This window comes from Arachis hypogaea, chromosome 3 (assembly GCF_003086295.3).
Source record: "Arachis hypogaea cultivar Tifrunner chromosome 3, arahy.Tifrunner.gnm2.J5K5, whole genome shotgun sequence".
NCBI lineage: Eukaryota > Viridiplantae > Streptophyta > Magnoliopsida > Fabales > Fabaceae > Arachis > Arachis hypogaea.
The window spans coordinates 56,154,033-56,170,753 of NC_092038.1; the positions used below are offsets into that span (position 1 = coordinate 56,154,033).

The window sequence follows — 16,721 nt, forward strand, 5'->3', positions numbered from 1 at the left end:
GATGATGGCGCCTTCTTCTTGAAGGACCAATGGTGTTCTTGAGCTCCTCTATGTCTTTTCCTTGCCTTTGTTGCTCCTCCCTCATAGCTCTTTGATCTTCTCTAATCTCATTGAGAATGATGGAGTGCTCTTGGTGTTCCACCCTTAATTGGTTCATGTCATGACTCAATCCTTCTAGAGAAGTGTTGAGTTGTTCCCAATAGTTGTTTGGAGAAAAATGCATCCCTTGAGGCATTTCAGAGATTTCTTGATGATGAGCTTCTTCATGCGTCTCTTGAGATTCATGAATAGGCTCTCTTGTTTGCTCAATCCTCTTCTTAGTGATGGGCTTGTCCTCTTCAATGAAGATGTCTCCTTCTATGACAACTCCAGCTAAGTTGCATAAATGGCAAATGAGATGAGGAAAAGCTAGCCTTGCCAAGGTGGAGGATTTTTCGGCTACTTTGTAGAGTTCTAGAGAGATGACTTCATGAACTTCTACTTCCTGTCCAATCATGACGCTATAGATCATGATGGCCTGATCCACAGTTACTTCAGATCGGTTGCTAGTGGGGATGATGGAGCGTTGGATGAACTCCAACCATCCTCTAGCCACAGGCTTAAGGTCCAGTCTTCCCAATTAAACCAGCTTGCCTTTTGAGTCTCTTTTCCATTGAGCTCTTTCCACACATATGTCCATGAGGACTTGGTCCAACCTTTGATCAAAGTTGACCCTTCTAGTTTAGGGGCGTGCATCTTCTTGCATCATAGGCAAGTTGAACGCCAACCTTACGTTTTCCGGACTAAAATCTAAGCATTTTCCCCGAACCATTGTAAGCCAATTCTTTGGGTTTGGGTTCATGCTTTGATCATGGTTCCTAGTGATCCATGCGTTTGCATAGAACTCTTGAACCATTAAGATTCTGACTTGTTGAATGGGATTGGAGAGAACTTCCCATCCTCTTCTTCTAATCTCTTATCGGATCTCCGGATATTCGACCTTTTTGAGCTTAAAAGGGATCTCAGTGATCACCTTTTTCTTGGCCACAACTTCATAGAAGTGGTCTTGATGGGCTTTTGAGATGAATCTCTCCATCTTCCATGACTCAGAGGTGGAAGCAATTGCCTTCCCTTTCCTCTTTCTTGAGGTTTCTCTGGCCTTAGGTGCCATCAATGGTTATAGAAAAACAAAAAAGTTATGCTTTTACCACACCAAACTTAGAATGTTGCTCGCCTTCGAGCAAAAGAAGAAAGAATAGAAGAAGAAGAAGAAGAAGATATAGAGGAGAGGGAGAGAGGTGTGGGTTTCGGCCAAGGGGGAAAAGAGAGGGTAGTGTTGTGTGAAAATGAAGAAGTTTGGAGGGGTTTATATAGTGGAGGGAGGGGGTTTGGGTTCGGTCATTTAGGGTGGGTTTGGGTGGGAAAGAGATTTTGAATTTGAAGGTAGGTGGGGTTTATGGGGAAGAGTAGATGGATGTGATTGGTGAAGGGGTAATGGGAAAGAGAGATTGAGGTGATTGGTAAAGGGTATAATGTTATTGGATTGTGTGAAGAAGAGAGAAGTGGGGTAGGTGGGAATCCTGTGGGGTCCACAGATCCTGAGGTGATCCTGTGGGGTCCACAGCTCTTAAGGTGTTAAGGATTTCTCATCCCTGCACCTTTTAAGCGTGTAAAACGCCCTCCGTATGCAATCCTGGCATTTAACGCCAGACTGCTGCTTGTTTTTGCCGTTAAACGCCCAAATGTAGCTTGTTTCTGGCGTTTAACGCCAGCCTGATGCTTGTTTCTGGCGTTAAACGCCAGACAGAAGCTTGTTTCTGGCGTTTAAACGCTAGACAGCTCTTCCTCCAGGGTGTGCTTTTTCTTCTACTGTTTTTAATTTTTGTAATTGTTTTGTGACTCCATATGATCATAAACCTAATAAAACATAAAAGAACAATAGAAATATAGATATATAAAAATTGGGTTGCCTCCCAATAAGCGCTTCTTTAATGTCAATAGCTTGACAGTGAGCTCTCATGGAGCTTCACAGATGTTCAGAGCATTGTTGGGACCTCCCAGCACCAAACTTAGAGTTTGAATGTGGGGGTTCAACACCAAACTTAGAGTTTGGTTGTGGCCTCCCAACACCAAACTTAGAGTTTGATTGTGGGGACTTTGTTTGACTCTGTATTGAGAGAAGCTTTTCATGCTTCCTCTCTATGGTTGCAGAGGAAGATCCTTGAGCTATAAACACAAGGTAGTCCCCATTCAATTGAAGGACTAGCTCTCCTCTGTCAACATCAATCACAGCTCCTGCTGTGGTTAGGAAGGGTCTTCCAAGGATGATGCATTCATCCTCATCCTTCCCAGTGTCTAGGATTATGAAATCAGCAGGGATGTAAAGGCCTTTAACCTTCACTAACACGTCTTCTACCAATCCATAAGCTTGTTTTATTGACTTGTCTGCCATCTCTAATGAGATTCTTGTAGCTTGTACCTCAAAGATCCCCAGTTTCTCCATTACAGAGAGTGGCATAGGATTTATACCTGACCCCAGGTCACACAGAGCCTTCTCAAAGGTCATGGTGCCTATGGTATAGGATATTAAGAATTTACCAGGATCTTGTTTCTTTTGAGGTAAAGTTTGCCGAATCCATGTATTTAGTTCACTAATGAGCAAGGGAGGTTCATCTTCCCAAGTCTCATTACCAAACAACTTGGCATTCAGCTTCATGATGGCTCCTAGATATTGAGCAACTTGCTCTTCAATTACATTTTCATCATCTTCAGAGGAAAAATAGTTCTCAGAGCTCATGAATGGCAGAAGGAAGTTTAATGGAATCTCTATGGTCTTTATATGAGCCTCAGATTCCTTTAGGTCCTCAATAGGGAACTCCTTTCTGTCTGGAGGACATCCCATGAGGTCTTCCTCATTGGGATTCACGTCCTCCGCTTCCTCTTTGGATTCGGCTATTTTGATTATATCAATGACCTTGCACTCTATTTTTGGATTCTCTTCTGTATTGCTTGGGAGAGTACTAGGAGGAGTTTCAGTGATTTTCTTACTCAGCTGACCCACTTGTGCCTCCAAATTTCTAATGGAGGACCTTATTTCATTCATAAAACTTAAAGTGGCCTTAGATAGATCAGAGACCATGTTTGCTAAGCTAGAGGGGCTCTGCTTAGAATTCTCTGTCTGTTGCTAAGAAGGTGATGGAAAAGGCTTGCTATTGCTAAATCTGTTTCTTCCACCATTATTAAAGCCTTATTGGGGCTTTTGTTGATCCTTCCATGAGAAATTTGGATGATTTCTCCATGAGAGATTATAGGTGTTTCCATAGGGTTCACCCATGTAATTCACCTCTGCCATTGCAGGGTTCTCAGGATCATAAGCTTCTTCTTCAGAAGATGTTTCTTTAGTACTGTTGGATGCATTTTGCAATCCATTCAGACTCTGAGAAATCATGTTGACTTGCTGAGTCAACATTTTATTTTGAGCTAATATGGCATTCAGAGCATCAGTTTCAAGAACTCTCTTCTTCTGAGGCATCCCATTACTCACATGATTCCTCTCAGAGGTGTACATGAATTGGTTATTTGCAACCATGTCAATGAGTTCTTGAGCTTCTGTAGGCGTTTTCTTTAGGTGAATGGATCCACCTGCAGAATGGTCCAGTGACATCTTAGAGAACTCAGATAGACCATCATAGAATATATCCAAAATGGTCTACTCTGAAAGCATGTCAGAAGGACACTTTTTGGTCAACTGCTTGTATCTTTCCCAAGCTTCATAGAGGGATTCACCATCTTTTTGCCTGAAGGTCTGAACATCCACTCTAAACTTGCTCAGCTTTTGAGGAGGAAAGAACTTGGCCAAGAAGGCCGTGACCAGCTTATCCCAAGAGTCCAGGCTATCTTTAGGTTGTGAGTTCAACCATGTTCTAGCTCTGTCTCTTACAGTAAAAGGGAAAAGCATGAGCCTGTAGACTTCAGGATCTACTCCATTAGTCTTAACAGTATCACAAATCTGCAAGAACTCAGTTAAAAACTGATAGGGATCTTCTAATGGAAGTCCATGAAACTTGCAGTTCTGTTGTATTAGAGCAACTAGTTGAGGCTTCAGCTCAAATTGTTTGCTCCAATGGCAGGGATTGAGATGCTTCTTCCATAAAAATTGGAAGTAGGTGTAGTATAATCACCAAGCATCCTCCTTGCATTATTATTGTTGTCATTATTTTTGGATGCCATCTCCTCTTCTTTTTCAAAAATTTCTGTAAGATTTTCTCTGGATTGTTGTATTTTAGCTTCTCTTAGTTTCTTCTTCAGAGTCCTTTCAGGTTCAGGATCTGCTTCAACAAGAATGTTCTTGTCCTTGCTCCTGCTCATATGAAAAAGAAGAGAACAGAAAATAATAATAGGGATCCTCTTTACCACAGTAGAGAGACTCCTTTATGTGAGTAGAAGAAAATAAGAAGAAAATCCAAACACAGGTAGAGGGGAGAAGAGGGTTCCAATTTTGAGTAGAAGAGAAGTGTTAGTAGATAAATAAATAAATAAATAGAAGGAGATGAGAGAGAGAGAGAGAGTTTTCGAAAATTGTTTTTGAAAAATGGTTAGTGATTTTCGAAAATTAAGAGAAGAAATAAAATTAAAATTAAAATTTGAAACAATTAGTTAATTAAAAGAATTTTGAAAAAAAGGAAGGTGATTTTCGAAAATTAGAGAGAGAAAAGTAGTTAGGTGGTTTTGAAAAAGATAAGAAACAAACAAAAAGTCAATTAGTTAGTTGAAAAAGATTTGAAAATCAAATTTTGAAAAGATAAGGAGTTAGAAAAGATTTTTGAAATTGATTTTGAAAAAAAAAAGATATGATTGAAATTTATTTTGAAAAAGATTTGATTTTTAAAATTAAAAATTGATTACTTAACTAACAAGAAACTAAAAGATATGATTCTAGAATTTAAAGATTGAACCTTTCTTAACAAGAAAGTAACAAACTTCAAATTTTTGAATCAATCATATTAATTGTTAGTAAAATTTTTGAAAATTATGAAATAAAATTAAGAAAAAGATTTTGAAAATCAATTTTTTTAAAAAAAAATTTGAAAATACAAATAAAAAATGAAAAAATTTGATTTTTGAAAAAATTTTGAAAAGATAAGATTTTTAAAATTGAAATCTTGACTTGACTAATAAGAAACAACTTATTTAAAAATTTTTTGACTAAGTTAACCCAAAGATTTCGAAATTTATGAGAGAAATAAGGGAAAGATATTTTTTTGATTTTTTTGAATTTTTAATGATGAGAGAGAAAAATACAAAAATGACTCACAACATGAAAAATTAAGATCAAAACAAAGAAAACATGCAAGAATACTATGAATGTCAAGATGAACACCAAGAACACTTTGAAGATCAAGATGAACATCAAGACTTACTTTTGAAAAATTTTCAAGAAACGAAAAACATGCATGATACCAAACTTAGAGATTTTTCATGTTTAGACACTATGAATGCAAAAATGCATATGAAAAACAACAAAAGACATAAAACAAGAAAATATGAAGATCAAACAAGAAGACTTATCAAGAACAACTTGTAGATCATGAAGAATACCTTGCATGAGTTTTTTTTCGAAAAATGCACAAATTTTAAAAACATACAATTGATACCAAACTTAAAATTTGACACTAAACTCACACAAGAAACATAAAAAAAATTTTATTTTTATGATTTTATAATTTTTTGTATTTTTTTCGAAAATTATTGGAAAAATGAAAAAGAAGAAAAATTTTTTTTGAAAGATATTTGAAAACTTTTTGAGAATAAAATAAAAAGGAAATTACCTACTCTGAGCAATAAGATGAACCGTCAGTTGTCCAAACTCAAACAATCCCCGGAAACGGCGACAAAAACTTGACAGGCAAAATTGTGACTCATACTTTTCACAACTCGAATAATTCCTAGCAATGGCTCCAAAAACTTGGTGCACAATACTATGGTTCACACACATTCTTCACAACTTCGCACAACTAACCAGCAAGTGCACTGGGTCGTCCAAGTAATAAACCTTTCGTGAGTAAGGGTCGATCCCACGGAGATTGTTGGTATGAAGCAAGCTATGGTCATCTTGTAAATCTCAGTCAGGCTGATTCAAATATTATTGGATTAGATATTCAAAAGATAAATAAAATAGACAGGAAATAAAGATAAAGTTACTCATGTAATCCAATGGTGGGAATTTCAGATAGGTGCATGGAGGTGCTGTGTTCCTTCCGAATTTCTACTTTCTTATTACATTCATCCAATCCTTCTTACTCCTTTCCATGGCAAGCTGTATGTAGGGCATCACCGTTGTCAATGGCTACATCACATCCTCTCAGTGAAAATGGTCCAAATGCTCTGTCACAGCACGACTAATCATCTGTCGGTTCTCAATCAGGTTGGAATAAAATCCCGCGATTCTTTTGTGTTTGTCACTAACGCCTAACCTTCAGGAGTTTGAAGCTCATCACAGTCATTCAATCCCGGAATCCTACTCGGAATACCACAGACAAGGTTAGACTTTCCGGATTCCCATGAATGCCGCCATCAATTCTAGCTTATACCACGAAGATTCTGATTAAGGAATCCGAGAGATATGCGCCCGGTCTAAGGTAGAACGGAAGTGGTTGTCAATCACGCGCGTTCATAGGTGAGAATGATGATGAGTGTCACGGATCATCACATTCATCAAGTTGAAGTGCAACGAATATCTTAGAACAGGAATAAATCGAATTGGATAGAAAATAATAGTAATTGCATTGAAACTTAAGGTACAGCAGAGCTCCACACCCTTAATCTATGGTGTGTAGAAACTCCACCATTGAAAATACATAAGTGAAAGGTTCAGGCATGGCCGAATGGCCAGCCCCCATGATCTGAGAACTAAAGGTCCCAAGATGTCTAATACAATAGTAAACTATCCTATTTATACTAGACAAGCTACTAGGGTTTACAGGAGTAAGTAATTGATGCATAAATCCACTTCCAGGGCCCACTTGGTGTATGTTTGGGCTGAGCTTGATCTATCCACGAGCTGAGGCTTCTTTTGGAGTTGAACGCCAAGTTGTAACGTGTTTTGGGCGTTCAACTCCGGTTTGTGACGTGTTTCTGGCGTTTGACTCCAGACAGCAACATGAAACTGGCGTTGAGCGCCAGTTTATGTCATCTAATCACGAATAAAGTATAAACTATTATATATTGCTGGAAAGCTCTGGATGTCTACTTTATAACGCCGTTGAGAACGCGCCATTTGGAGTTCTGTAGCTGCAGAAAATCTATTTCGAGTGCAGGGAGGTCAGATTCCAACAGCATCAGCAGTCCTTTGTCAGCCTCCTATCAGAGTTTTGCTCAGGTCCCTCAATTTCAGCCAGAAAATACCTGAAATCACAGAAAAACACAAAAAATCATAGTAAAGTCTAGAAATGTGAATTTAGCATAAAAACTAATGAAAACATCCCTAAAAGTAACTTGAACCTATTAAAAACTACCTAAAAACAATGCCAAAAAGCGTATAAATTATCCGCTCATCACAACACCAAACTTAAATTGTTGCTTGTCCCCAAGCAACTAAAAATCAATTAGGATAAAAAGAAGAGAATATACTATAAATTTCAAAATATCAATGAATATTAATTCTAATTAGATGAGCGGGACTCTTCTGAACAGTTTTGGCGTCTCACTTTTTCCTTTGAAGTTTAGAATGATTGGCTTCTCTAGGAACTTAGAATTTCGGATAGTGTTATTGATTATCCTAGTTAAGTTTGTTGATTCTTGAACACAACTACTTTTGTGAGTCTTGGCTGTGGCCCTAAGCACTTTGTTTTCCAGTATTACCACCGGATACATAAATGCCACAGACACATGACTGGGTGAACCTTTTCAGATTGTGACTCAGCTTTGCTAGAGTCCCCAGTTAGAGGTGTCCAGAGCTCTTAAGCACACTCTTTTTGCTTTGGATCACGACTTTAACCACTCAGTCTCAAGCTTTTCACTTGGGCCTTCATGACACAAGCACATGGTTAGGGACAGCTTGATTTAGCCACTTAGGCCTGGATTTTATTTCCTTGGGCCCTCCTATCCATTGATGCTCAAAGCCTTGGATCCTTTTTACCCTTGCCTTTTGGTTTTAAGGGCTATTGTCTTTTTCTGCTTACTTTTTCTTTTTCTCTTCTCTTTTTTTTTCAAGCTTTTGTTTTTCACTGCTTTTTCTTGCTTCAAGAATCAATTTCATGATTTTTCAGATCATCAATAACATTTTTCTTTGTTCATCATTCTTTCAAGAGCTAACAATTTTAACATTCATAAACAACAAGATCAAAAATATGCACTGTTTAAGCATTCATTCAGAAAACAAAAAGTATTGTCACCACATCAATATAATTAAATTAAATTCAAGGACAATTTTCGAAATTTATGTACTTCTTGTTCTTTTGAAAAAAATATTATTTTTTTATTTAAGAGAGATGAATGATTTATGGAATTTATTCATAGCTTTAAGACATGGTTACTACATACTAATGATCATGAAGTAGAGACACAAAACATAAATAGACATGAAGCATAAAAATCGAAAAACAGAGAAATAAGAACAAGGAATGAGTCCACCTTAGTGGTGTCTTCTTCTTGAAGGACCAATGATGTCCTTAAGCTCTTCTATGTCCCTTCCTTGCCTTTGTTGCTCCTCCCTCATTGCTCTTTGATCTTCTCTTATTTCATGGAGAATGATGGAGTGCTCTTGATGTTCCAGCCTTAATTGTTCCACATTGTAACTCAAATATTCTAAGGAAGTATTGAGTTGTTCCCAATAGTTGTTGGGAGGAAAGTGCATCCCTTGAGGCATCTCCGGGATTTCTTGGTGATGAGCTTCCTCATGCATCCCTTGGGCCCCATGAGTGGGCTCTCTTGTTTGCTCCATCCTTTTCTTAGTGATGGGCTTGTCCTCCTCAATGAGGATGTCTCCTTCTATGATAACTCCAGCTGAGTAACATAGATGGCAAATAAGATGAGGAAAAGCTAGCCTTGCCAAAGTAGAGGACTTATCGGCTATTTTGTAGAATTCATGGGAGATGACTTCATGAACTTCTACTTCCTCTCCAATCATGATGCTATGAATCATGATGGCCCGATCCACAGTAACATCAGATTGGTTGCTAGTGGGGATGATGGAGCATTGAATGAACTCCAATCATCCTCTAGCCACAGGCTTGAGGTCCAGTCTTCTTAGTTGAACCGGCTTCCCTTTAGGGTCTCTTTTCCATTGAGCTCCTTCCACACATATGTCCATAATAACTTGGTCCAACCTTTGATTAAAGTTGAACCTTCTAGTGTAGGGGCGTGCATCTCCTTGCATCATGGGTAAGTTGAACGCCAACCTTACATTTTCCAGACTAAAATCTAAGTATTTACCCCCGAACCATTGATGGCTTCCTTCTCACTTCCCATCATGATTGCTTTGCACTCCTCCCACTTTGTAGCTTTTCCTTTGTCCCTTGGGTGGTCTTGAGTATCAATAGGGGATGCATTTGATTGCTTCTCACCCATCTCTGCAATTTGTTTAGCCATTTGTTCCATATGCCTCTCAAGATTTTTGATTGAAGCTTCTTGGTTTTTACTTGTTATGGCTTGATCCTTCTGTGCTGCTTCCTGATCTTGTTTTGCCATCTCTTGATTTTTCATGAGTTTCTCCATCATTATCTCTTGGTGCTTCATCATCTTTTCCATCAATATCTCCAAATTGGAGATTCTTTGAGTGTCTTGTGACACCTGTGGCTGGTTATGAGATGTTGAAGGTTGATGGTTGGTGTTTTGGTTAGTGGTTTGGTTATTGGGTGGATAGTAGCTAGAATTTGGGTGGTTGTTTTGGGGTTTTCTATATGGATTGGGGTTAGTGTTTTGCTGGTTGTGGTTTTGGTTGTTTCTTGAGTTGTTTTGGTTTGAGTTTCTTTGCCATGGTTGCTGGTTTTAAGTGTGGTTATCTCCCCATCTTATGTTTGGATGGCTCTTCCAGGATGGATTGTAGGTGTCACCATAGACTTCATTTTGCCCGGAGCTTTGGTTATGCACATGAGGTTGTTCCTGCTGCTGATCTTCTTGGTTTTCTTCATTTTGCCCCTAAGGAGTTGTTGGTTGGCTTGTGGAACTTACTGATGCTACTTGTAGGCCATCAATTCTTTTGGCCATTTGCTCAAATTGTTGTTGAATTTGCTGCTGCATCACTTTGTTTTGAGCTAGGATTGAGTCAACTCCCTCTAACTCCATCACTCCTCTTCTTTGTGACGGTTGGCATTGCCTTTGATGAGCAAAGAAATACTGGTTGTTAGCCACCATGTCAATGAGGTTTTGAGCCTCTTCTGCAGTTTTCATCAGTTGCAATGATCCTCCAGCTGAGTGATCAAGTGCCTCTTGAGCCTTCAGCGTAAGTCCTTCATAGAAGTTCTGCAGCTTGTCCCACTCAGTGAACATCTCTGGTGGACATTTCCTCAGCAGAGCCTTATATCTTTCCCATGCCTCATATAGATTTTCAGCATCCAATTGTGTGAATGTCTGCACCTCAGTCTTCAACCGAATGATCCTTTGAGGGGGGTAAAACTTGGCAAGAAACTTACTCACCAAATCATCCCAAGTGTTGATGCTTTCTCTTGGAAATGACTCCAACCATTGAGTAGCTTTGTCCTTCAGGGAAAATGGAAACAGCAACAATTTGTAACTGTCAGGATGCACACCATTGGTCTTCACTGTGTCACATATCCTCAGGAAGGTGGATAGGTGCTGGTTTGGATCTTCCAAGGGGCCTCCTCCATAAGAACAGTTGTTCTGCACCAAGGTGATGAGTTGGGGCTTCAATTCAAAGTTATTTGCATCGACATTTGGGGTAAGAATGCTACTCCCACAATGCCTTGGATTAGCAAATGTATATGAAGCCAATACTCTCCTTTGGGGCTGACCATTGTCGTTGGCCATTCCCACTTGTGGATTTGTTGGATTTTCCTCCATTTCTTGGTTCTCTTCTCAACCTCCAAAGTGTTTCAGGATCAAAAGGTGTGGATTCATAGCTTCTTCCTCCTGACATAAACACAGAACCAGGAACCAGAATTATACACTCTATTGTTAGAGTGAAGTTAGTGTTAGCTTAAGTAAAAATTCAAACAGTTAGTATGCTTAGTAAAAATTAAAGGAACAGAAAAGAAAAAGTGCTTGATCTAGATCTCCACTTCACTTAATCATTGTCAATCTAATTCAATCCCCGGCAACGGCGCCAAAAACTTGATGTGTGGAAAACGATCCAACACAAAACTCACCGGCAAGTGTACCGGGTCGCATCAAGTAATAAAACTCACGGGAGTGAGGTCGATCCCACAGGGATTGAAGGATTGAGCAATTTTAGTTTAGTGGTTGATTTAGTCAAGCGAATCAAGTATTGGTTGAGTGATTTTGTATCCAACAGTAAGTAAATAGCAGGAAATGTAAAGAGAGAGGGATGAATTGTAGAAATTAAAGAGAACTGAAAGTAAAGGTGCTGAATCTTAAAGAATAAAAAATTAAATGACTGAAACTTAAAGTGCAAGAAATGTAAATTGTAGTAACTTAAAGTACAAGAAATATAAATTGCTTGAATGGAAAAAGGGAGTTGAGGACTGGGAATTCAGAATTTAAACAAGGGAAATTAAATTGCAGCAATTATCAAAGCAAGAGATGATTTGAATTCGGTTAGATCTTCAAACAGAAAGGGAAATTAAATTGCAGCAGGGGTTCACAGAAGAATCAAAAGGGGAAATGGGATCTCAGGACTCCAGAGACTAGATAGCAAAGTCTAGATCTCAATTGCCTTCCCAGATCCAAACTCACAAAGCAATTAACAAGAAATTAAAGAAGAAGCAGTAAAGGAAATGTAATTGAACTCAATTATGCAGAAGAGAAATTAAAGAGATCTTGAATGGAGATTGAGACAGAAATTCATCAATTCTTCACACCCAAGACTCAAACAAGAGAAGAAAAAAAATGCTCAAGCAAGAACAAGGAAGAAGAGAGATCAATTCTCCTTCCTAATTCTCTCAGATCTCAGTTCAAAGCTCTCAAAGAAAATGAAGTCTCAAAATGTAAAAGTTCAAAAATCCAAAGAAGGGTTCCTAATTACATCAAACTATCTCCTATTTATACACTTTCTATTCTTGGATTTTGGAATTTGGATGGGCTTTTGATTTGGTGAAGAAATGAATTAAATTGGATTTTTAATCCAATTTTCAGCCCATGAAAAATTAGCTTCCAGGAGGCTGCCCTGCCCTTGTGGAGGGTAGAGCAGGAAATGGTGCATGCGGCCTCGTGCGTGTGATGGGCGTTCAAGATGCTGCCCTGCCCTTGTGGAGGGTAGGGCAGAGTTGCCATGGTGCGCCAAGTGCTGCCCGTGCGTGCGTGCTGCTGGCCGAGTGCACAAGTCCTGGCCGTGCCAAAATGCTGCGCCATGCATCAAGAAATGATGCCCTGCCCTTGTGGAGGGCAGGGCAGTGTGCGTCATGGTGCGTTTGAAATATTTCGCGTGCTAAGTCTTGGACATCATCAGGGTAGCGCTCAAGTGGTGCAGCTTCCTTGCTTTCTTAGTGAAGCCTCCGTGTTCGAGACTGGCTGGGAGCATTTTGGCCAATTTTTGGCTTATTTTCCTTTGTGAGTAGCGCTCCCCCGCCCGATATTGCTCTTGAAGAGGGCAGGGCAGAATTTCTTTGGAAGCTTGGTTCACTATGCTTCTCTCCTGGAGGGCAGTGTGCCCTTGTGGAGGGCAGTGTTTGCTTCCTCCTTCTATGTTGCACCACACTTCTCCTCCCATGGTCACACTTCTTAAGCCACGCTTTTCTTCTTTTCTTCCTTTCTTCACCTACAAGAAACCAAAACAACCAATCAAAGTATCTCTAAACTCATAAGGTTTATAAATCATTAAAAATCAATTAATTTTAGCTCAAACCTCATGATTTAGCATCAATTTAATGGTGGTTGTTTGATTTAAAGAAGTTATGCATTTTCATTCCAAATTACTTACTTAGGATGCAAGAAAGTGCATAAAAACTAGTGAAACAAGCGAAATTAGCTTAAAAAAATGGGTATATGATGGCTTGTCATCACTAATTCTCCTCTGTTAACGTCTATCACAGCTTCTGCTGTGGCTAGGGAAGGTCTTCCAAGGATGATGAATTCATCTTCTTCCTTCCTAGTGTCTAAGATTATAAAATCAGCAGGGATGTAAAGGCCTTCAACCTTTACCAACACGTCCTCTACTAATCCATAAGCTTGTCTTACTAACTTGTCTGCCAATTGTAATGAGAATAAGGCAGGCTGTACCTCAATGATCCCCAGTTTCTCCATTACAGAGAGTGGCATAAGATTTATGCCTAACCCCAGGTCACACAGAGCCTTGTTAAAGGTCATGGTGCCTATGGTACAGGGTATTAAGAATTTACCAGGATCTTGTCTCTTTTGAGGTAAAGTTTTTTGAACCCATGTATCTAGTTCACTAATGAGCAAGGGAGGTTCACCTTCCCAAGTCTCATTACCAAACAACTTGGCATTCAGCTTCATGATGGCTCCTAGATATTGAGCAACTTGCTCTCCAGTTACATCTTCATCTTCTTCAGAGGAAGAATAATCTTCAGAGCTCATGAATGGTAGAAAGAGATTTAATGGAATCTCTATGGTGTCTATATGAGCCTCAGATTCCTTTAGGTCCTCAATAGGGAACTCCTTCTTGTTTGAGAGACATCCCAGGAGGTCTTCCTCACTAGGATTTTCGTCCTTCCCCTCCTTTGTGCATTCGGCCATATTGATTACATCAATGGCCTTGCACTCTCCTCTTGGATTCTGTTCTGTATTGCTTGGGAGAGTACTGGGAGGAGTTTCAGTGATTTTCTTACTCAGCTGGCTCACTTGTGCCTCCAAATTTCTGATGGAGGACCTTGTCTCACTCATGAAACTTAAAGTGGCCTTAGACAGATCAGAGACTAAATTTGCTAAATTAGAGGGGCTCTGCTCAGAATTCACTGTTTGTTGCTGAGAAGATGATGAAAAAGGCTTGTTATTGCTTAGCCTGTTTCTTCCACCATTATTAAAGCCTTGTTGAGGCTTTTGTTGATCCTTCCATGAGAAATTTGGATGATTTCTCCATGATGAATTATAGGTGTTTCCATAAGGTTCACCCATGTAATTTACCTCTGCTATTGCAGGGTTCTCAAGATCATAAGCTTCTTCAGAAGCTGCCTCTTTAGTACTGTTGGATGCATTATGCCATCCATTCAGACTTTGAGAAATCATGTTGACTTGCTGAGTCAACACTTTGTTCTGAGCCAATATGGCATTCAGAGCATCAATTTCAAGAACTCCCTTCCTCTGAGGCGTCTCATTATTCATGGAAATCCTCTCAGAAGTGTACATGAATTGGTTATTTGCAACCATGTCAATAAGTTCTTGATCTTCTGCAGGCGTTTTCTTTAAGTGGATGGATCCACCTGCAGAATGGTCCAATGACATTTTGGAAAACTCAGATAGACCATAATAGAATATATCTAATATGGTCCATTCTGAAAACATGTCAGAAGGACACTTTTTGGTCATCTGCTTGTATCTTTCCCAAGCTTCATAGAGGGATTCACCATCTTTTTGCTTGAAGGTTTGAACATCCACTCTAACCTTGCTCAGCTTTTGAGGAGGAAAGAATTTATCCAAGAAGGCTGTGACCAGCTTATCCCAGGAGTCCAGGCTATCTTTAGGTTGTGAGTCCAACCATGTTCTAGCTCTGTCTCTTACAGCAAAAGGGAAAAGCATGAGCCTGTAGACTTCAAGATCTATTTCATTTGTCTTAACAGTCTCACAAATCTGCAAGAACTCAGTTAAAAACTGATAAGGATCTTCAGATGGAAGTCCATGAAACTTGCAGTTCTGTTGCATTAGAGCAACTAATTGAGGTTTCAGCTCAAAATTGTTTGCTCCAATGGCCGGAATGGAGATGCTTCTTCCATCAAATTTGGACGTTGGTTTAGTGAAATCACCTAGCATTCTCCTTGCATTATTGATGCTGGGTTTGGCTGCCATCTCCTTCTCTTGTTCAAAAATTTCAGACAGGTTGTCTCTGGATTGTTATAATTTAGCTTCTCTTAGTTTCTTCTTCAGAGTCCTTTCAGGTTCAGGATCAGCTTCAACAAGAATGCCTTTTTCCTTGTTCCTGCTCATATAGGGAAGAAGAGAACAAGAAAAGAAAGAGGAATCCTCTATGTCACAGTAAAGAGGTTCCTTATTGTTAGTAGAAGAAGAAAGGAATAAAAGTGGAGAATCCAATCACAAGGGTGAGGATAGAGGCAGTGATTGGAGATGAAGAGAGGTGAAGAGAAGTGTTAGTAAATAAATAAATAAATAGAAGAAGAGCAGAGATAGAGAATTTCGAAAATAATTTTGAAAAAGTAGTTAGTGATTTTCGAAAATTAAAGATAAGATATAATTAAAATTAAAATTTAAAATAATTAATTAATTAAAAAGAATTTTTGAAAAAGGATGGGATATTTTCGAAAATTAGAGAGAGAGAAGTAGTTAGGTGGTTTTGAAAAAGATAAGAAACAAACAAAAAGTCAAATAGTTAGTTGAAAAAGATATTAAAATCAAATTTGAAAAGATAAGAAGATAAGGAGTTAGATAAGATATTTTGAAATCAAATTTTTGAAAAAGATAAAATTTTGAAAAAGATATGATAAAAAGATAAAATAAGAAGATATGATAAAAAGATAAGATTGAAAAAGATTTAATTTTTAAAATTAAAATTAATGACTTAACTAACAAGAAACTAAAAGATATGATTCTAAAATTTAAAGATTGAACCTTTCTTAACAAAAAAGTAACAAACTTCAAATTTTTGAATCAATCTCATTAATTGTTAGTGTAATTTTGAAAATTTGAAATAAAATTAAGAAAAATATTTTGAAAATAATTTTTAAAATTTTCGAATTTAATAAGATAAAAAATGAAAAAGATTTGATTTTTGAAAAAGTTTTGAAAAGATAAGATTTTAAAATTGAAAATTTGACTTGACTTGTAAGAAACAACTAATTTTTTAAAATTTTTTGACCAAGTCAACCCAAAATTTCAAAAATTTGGAGGAAAATAAGGAAAAGATATTTTTTATTTTTGAATTTTTAATGAGGAGAGAGAAAAACACAAACATGACCCAAAATATGAAAATTTTGGATCAAAACACATGATGCATGCAAGAATACTATGAATGTCAAGATGAACACCAAGAACACTTTGAAGATCATGATGAACATCAAGAACATATTTTTGAAAAATTTTGGATGCAAAGAAAACATGCAAGACACCAAACTTAGAAATCTTTAATGCATGGATACTAACAAACGAAAAATGCATATGAAAAACAACAAAAGATGCAAAACAAGAGAACATTAAGATCAAACAAGAAGGCTTACCAAGAACAACTTGAAGATCATGAAGAACACCATGAATGCATGAGTTTTTCGAAAAGAAATGCAAGAGATTTTTAAAACATGCAATTGACACCAAACTTAAAAATTGACTCAAGACTCAAACAGGAAACACAAAATATTTTTTATTTTTATGATTTTCTAATTTTTTTGTATTTTCTTTTATTTTTTATATGGAAAAAGAAAAAAAAATTCAAAATCTTTAAGAAGAATTCCAGGAATCTTTCAATGTTAGCCCAAAGCTCCAAT

At 37.9% G+C, this 16,721-nt stretch overlaps 1 non-coding gene across 1 annotated transcript; it reads left to right on the forward strand.

Moving 5' to 3' along the window:
- Positions 1-3,701: 3,701 nt before the first annotated feature.
- LOC112792891 (small nucleolar RNA R71) lies at positions 3,702-3,805 on the forward strand. Its single transcript, XR_003197611.1, has one exon. It is a non-coding gene; the product is annotated as a small nucleolar RNA R71 (small nucleolar RNA).
- Positions 3,806-16,721: the final 12,916 nt, after the last annotated feature.